The sequence below is a fragment of the Egretta garzetta genome, unplaced genomic scaffold (genome assembly GCF_000687185.1).
Source record: "Egretta garzetta isolate BGI_Z169 unplaced genomic scaffold, ASM68718v1 scaffold365, whole genome shotgun sequence".
NCBI lineage: Eukaryota > Metazoa > Chordata > Aves > Pelecaniformes > Ardeidae > Egretta > Egretta garzetta.
The window spans coordinates 1,005,203-1,011,552 of record NW_009259602.1 but is presented as its reverse complement, the minus strand read 5'-3'; positions in this window follow the sequence as shown (position 1 = coordinate 1,011,552).

Below are 6,350 nucleotides of genomic sequence, written 5' to 3'. Positions count from 1 at the left end.
GAAAAAAAAAAAGAAGAAAATTTCCCATTTTCAGCAAAAGCTGAGTCTGCCATGAAGGTTACCAGGACTCTCTGAGTCACAGTAGAAGGGAGATCATAACAACCTGATCAGATAGATTTACCAGGCAGGGCAAGAGAGACTTTAATGAGTGCTGTAATAAATCTCAAGGACTCTCTGGATAATGCCAGAACTTACTGTATGTCCCACTGAACATGGCCTAAAAAAGTGAAGGACACGTTTCTGATTTTACATGGGTTCAGGAAAGGGTCTGATACAGGTAGGAAGATAGCATCTCCTGCTGGGACAGCCTGTTCAATCAACTTTGTACGTTACAGACTCACAGAAGCACAGACACACACTGATTTTGCAGCAACCCTTCATCAATAAATAGTCCTGAGGGGGTTTGTGGGCTTGGGTGTTCCTTGGTTTTGTTCTGTTGTTGGGAGTACTGCCCCTCCAAAAAGATACACACTGCAAGGCAGGGCCAAGGAACAGAGCTGAAGCAATAGGTACACACATCTCATCATGCAACACAGGCAGCTGCTAGGAGCTCCAGCGCTTTGCTCAAGTTCATATTAGAAATCTGTAGTAGGGCTGGGAACAGGGGCCAAGCTTTCGGGGATAGCCTCGTGTACGAGACTGCTCACTAATCCTGTACTTCCTGAGGAGTGTATTACCTTTTTGTTGTTTTTAAACACTGCAAGTAACATTGAAGCAAGCATGGTACAATATACTCAGTGATTCTTTTTTTTTTTTTTTTTTTTAATTTTTATGTGAGCCTCACACCTCCCACTTCACCCTCTGAAACAAGTTCCGATTCATACCTCAGCTTTGATAAGGAACAAATGATGCAGCCTTCATATATGCTCAGTGCTAGAGGTTAAGTCCTTGGGCAGTGTAAATGACCATAGCCCTCATGACCTCTCAGACAGTGAGGAGCTGAACCTGGGACATTCCACATCCACTCAAGGGTTACTGCACATACTTTTTCACATGAAGAAATGTCCCATACTGATCAGGCCTCACATTGGGCACAAAGGAGAGTATGAAATTCTTCCAGAACTTCTGTACGCAGATGCCTAAGTGAAGCTATTTCCCAGTGTCCTCAAAAAAGTTCTGAGTTCTAGAGTAAAAAGAAAGTAGAAAAACCCCAGCCAACCGTATTTCTCACGCTGAGATCATGTCTGCACTTAGAGAGATGAGGGTTCCCCATGAACAAGTACTTGTGTTTTCTAACACACATTAAATTCTAGAACAGATCTTTCCAGGATTTCCTTGCACTTTATAGTCTTTAGGAGATCATCTGGTCTGTTCCTGAACTGCAAGGCATGACTGGTTTACCCCTCTCCAAAAAAACCCCACCAAACCCAAAAAACCCCACCCCACTACTTAAAGCTAAATATGCAAGCTGTTTGTAGTGGCCACACTCACGTACTTCTCTCAGAAATACCCTGTCCTTGCTTCTCCCTTCCTGCTGCTCGCACACATGCCATGTTCAGCACCATCTGCTTGCAGCCTACCCATTCTCCTCGAACACTCAGGTGTTTGTCTGTGAATGAGTAGCAGTCACGTTTAGTTCAAGTTTCCGGTACTGAGTCAGGCAACAAGAACAACAGCACATAACACAGTCTGTGTCCATACTGCAGCTAGCAGGGAGGCATGAACTAACCTTGACTGAGCCAGCAAGAGGACCAAGAACAGCGACGATCCCTCAAGCCTAGGCTTCTGTGCTTGCTTGCAAAGTCAGCCTGGGACCACAGGCATGCTACCATGCGGCTACCGCACACTGAAGTTTGCTGCGCCTTCTCTCTGCAGTTAGGTGTTCAAACTAGTTTGTGTATGCCTATATACCTTGCAAGCTTGCCTCTGACTGCAGTGCTGATGGATGGTCTCAGGTGGGCTAGCACTGGGAGCAGTTGCACAGCCTCTCCCCTTTCACACGTCGCAGAGTGGCTGCTAATGCAGATGGTATTAAGGGGTGAAAGGAGCAGGGCATCTTTGTAACTTCCCCACCTACAGTAACACCAGTCTGGTGATTTGTTGGCTTCCAGAGTTTGCGCAGACCATCAGCGTGAAAACCACCCATCCAAGCTATCCGTTGAGAAATTACACACAGACACCCCCCACCCCCAAAATAAACCTGAAATTGGCAGAAATCAAAAGCAGATCTCAAATGATTCACAAAGAGAAAACAGGATTGAGAATATAATTGAATGTTACGCACATAAATCGCATGACTGGGTCTGGAAGTTGACAATGTGAAACAGCAAGGAAGCTTGGCGTTTTATCAGTTATGACAGCGATGCAGCATAAAGGCTTGTTCCATGTTCCCGTTGGAGTCTCAAATGGGCTTTGTTTTGCAGTAGTCCTGCATATAAGCCAGGAACATGCTGCACTAAAAACTTCGGTCCCTCCTTGTTGAGTCTGCTGAAGCAAAGCATTTCTTTAATGACTTCTTACCATCACATTTTTAATAGCCTCTCTTTCTCCTCACAAAAGCAAAACTAAAGAACAAGGAAGACTTTGCGTAACATGAATTCAGTGATACTTCTTACGAACTACATTCACCAGTTGTAGAAGTGGGTTTAATTCAAAATTCATGTTACTGTTGAGGTGAACTTCAGATGAAACCCACTTTCTGAGAATATCTCTTTTGACTGGATGCACACTAAGGCAAGTCCCAGAAAGGCATTTTAGTTAGACCTCACACTCTGTGTGCTCAGTTCATACAGTGGAAGTCACTCATCTCAAACAGAGATGGTAGATGGTTTCTACTAATGGTAGAAAAAGTCACCTTCAGCCAAGCCATGTGCCCAACTCAGCAGAGTAAACCAGGGACTTCAACACCTCCTTTTACATTCAGATATTGGCCCAGGTTTGCCAAAACCTAAGCAACGAGCATTTCTTCAAGCTAAGTGCTTTAAGCAGGTGCTAGATAGTCTACTATCAGATCAGACTTTCTGCCAGAAACCACACTGTCAGGCTGCTTCCAACTAGTTCATTTAGAACATGAACCTCATCGCTGTTACCCAGGCAAAACTTGAGCTCTGATCGTCACAAGGAAAGTCAAGTCATCAGTGCCTGGTCCCTTCTGGAACACATTCATGTTGAGAGCACTCTCTGAGCACATTTGCCCCCGGAGTTTCATAGAGAAACAGGACTCAGCAGCTTTGGCAGCATCCTCATGCCTGCCTTACCCTGAAACCCGTGATGTACAGCTGCAAAGGAGTGGGCAGAGAGCTACAGAGAACAACAGCACTGTACTGAGCTGTGAATCTACACAAAAGTTCCCATTGCTTCATTCAGCATTTACTTTTCCGTGATCTCCTTCAAACATTTGGGAAACCCCCTTGAGGGTGCAGGTGGTTCTGAAGACTCAGGACGTTTGCTTTTCCCAGGACACAAGCAGCATGGGAGTTTCGACAGTTCTCTCCGCTGCCTGCAGGACCACCTGCAGATCTCAGCTGATCTCTTCATTCAGAAGATTAATTCTCTGCTTAGTCTAGGGGAAAGTACTCCATTAGGAAGTTGGGGGGGGGGGGGGGAATAGGAAAAGCTTGGGGGAATTTCCTGTCAAGGACCTCCCTTTTCATCACCACCAGCAAGGATACAGGTCTGTGAACCCTACATACAGAGCTACTAATAAAATCTTAGGATAGTGGAAATGTCAATTCCTCCTCCTAAAGACATTGACCTCGATTTAGAAAACAAGACCTGTTACATCTTCATTTGGCCCTCATTCTTAAGAGAGAGCACAAGATTTTCAAAATTATTTCAAATCCAGGTGAAGAGAAAGGAACTAAAAACCTCCTCTCTCTACCTTATCAGCTCCAGTTCCTTGCCAGGCTACACTCAGAAAACCTGACTTTCAGTTTGCATAGTTGCACCAAGGGGGGGGGGGGGGGAGCAGGGACAACTTTTACCAAAGTCCTTGCCTATCTGACAACTGATTAGAAAGAATGGAAAAAAACATCTAGACTAAAATACAGAATTAAAAACTTGGTAAAGTGGAAGCATTACTGCCCACTCTAGAGAAGTGTGCACAGCTGAAAGCTCTGCACTGGAAGGGAAATTATGAATGTTGGCTGTGGTTAACAGGAATAGAAGATGAAATGCCAATTTCTGGTCACTGCCATTGGAGTAACAACTACCTGGGTCTGTTGTAAGTCACATAAAACTCTAGGAGTGATTGCTGGAATTCTTTCTGCATCCTCATGCCAAATTGTCTGCAGGAACTGATCATGGGCTCTCTGTGACCAGGGTTTCTTTAGCTTCTGAAACACAGTGCTTCTGGTCACCCTGAGAAAAGAATTCTGGAGGGAGTTTGTCTCATGTCTACTCTCGTTTCACTAATATTTTATTTCCCCACTAGCAATGAGATTAAATGAACTAGTTTAAACTCATTATACATAGAAGGAGAGAAATTCTGAAGGTGGAAATATTCATAGGGGGAAATATAATTTGTAAGGGAAATATCTGTCTGGCAGCTGGGAGACTTGAAAGTTATTAATGACTCTCTCTAGGAATTTGGATCTCAGTGTCCAGGATATTATTATGTGCATCATTATCCAGGCAAATCAAAATGGAAGCCTCAAAGAAGAATGTAATGATGATGATGTCCCAAAGACTCACTCATATATTCTCCTTACAACGCTTTATACTACACTCACTATTCTCTATGTATATACCCTTTCATTTTTGGTGTTACTGTGACAGTACGAAACTGTATTTTGACCAAAACCCCAAACTGCTAGCATTAAAAAAGGTCCACATCAGCAACTGTGAGTGACAACTTTCTCTGCCCTTGTATAGTTAGGAAGACAAGGGCTTCATATCATGAAGCAAAATTGCCTTTTTGTGTTCAAGAAAGTAACTACTTTGAGATGAACTTTGCAGCTCTCTTTCAGGATTTAGTAAGAGGTGATCTGCAGTTTCTGCAAGTCAGTGGAAAGATTTCAGCAGCAACATTCAGAAAGATACTCAAACATATGCCAGCCTTTGGATGCAGAGGTGTACATCAACATTTGAATGATCCGACTCGCTTGTCTAAAATAAACAGTCCCTATACACTCAAAGCAATTTTTATCTGAATGCAAAAAACAGTGCTGATTTAGAGTCCGGTACTGCACCAAGGACTCCAGCAAGAGCCATGTCAAACACTGGCAGTTGTCATTGTCCTGAAGCTCTGTCATCGGCAGTATCCAAAGGGGCAACAAAGCACAAGCAAAAGCTATAATTTAGGTAAAAACCAAAGAAAACCACTTTTGAAGTTAGTATTTACATAGAAATTTGCTTGCTGCTTACCAGATTTGTATTAGTTGGGTGAAAGTGCCACCTGCTGGTCACCTCTCTGTCAATCTAAATGGGGTTTGGGACTCAGCAGTTGTGTTACCAGACTGACAAAGGAAAGAGGAGATTTGCAAATGCACAGACACCAAATCTTGCAGATGCCTTAGACAATCTGCTCTCTAACACTCACTACAGTCAGGAATTACACAATGGCCCAAGAGAAAGAAACAACATTACCTAAATGCCTGGTCCAACCCAAGTTCCTGTGGTCTTCTGACACTTGGTTGGTAACAGAAAGAACATTCCAAAGATAATTAAAACTGGTGGTCCAGAAGCAGAACAGAGGAACCCAAGTTAACAGCAATGACACATGCTCCAGAACAGTAGAGGAACCAAAGTTAGCAGCAATGACACATGCTCCAGGACGTGTGTTGCTGTTCAGGAAAGGATGATGAAAATAACATGGCTGCTGCAACTGTTAACACTATATACCTCATGCTGGTCTTTAAAACACAAAGGTTTGGACTAAGGAAACATCAAAAAAGGAAATGTGCTCAAAACAGTTCTCCAACAGAGAGAAACACAATGCTTATAGCTCTATGTGCATAAAGGCGTAACAACCCTCAGGCAGAAGCCTTCACCAGAGTGTTCTTAATGGCACAGAAATGCTTGACAGTTCCCTGGAAATTTAGGGGCTTTCCTTTTGTAGGACTAAGTTGTGAAAACTCCCTCCTCTCTTCTTTCAATGACTGGAACTCTTACTGGGTGGTCTTTTATTGTGTTAAATGCAGATACAGAAACCAGCTATTATTGTACTTCACGATTCTGGTGCAAGTACCAATGAAGGCACTTAATTTAACATTTAACCCACTCCTTTGTTTCTCTTTTGTTTACTTGTCAATAGTTTTGTACACTTTACAGTTTAATTTATTTTCCACACATTTTCACCTCGTAAGGTACTTTGAGCCAGGGAAAGACTAACGTTGACAGTTTACCATGCAAGAAACCCAGGCTTCAGGAATCCTAACCTGTAACGTGAGGCTTGGCTATCAGAATTCATT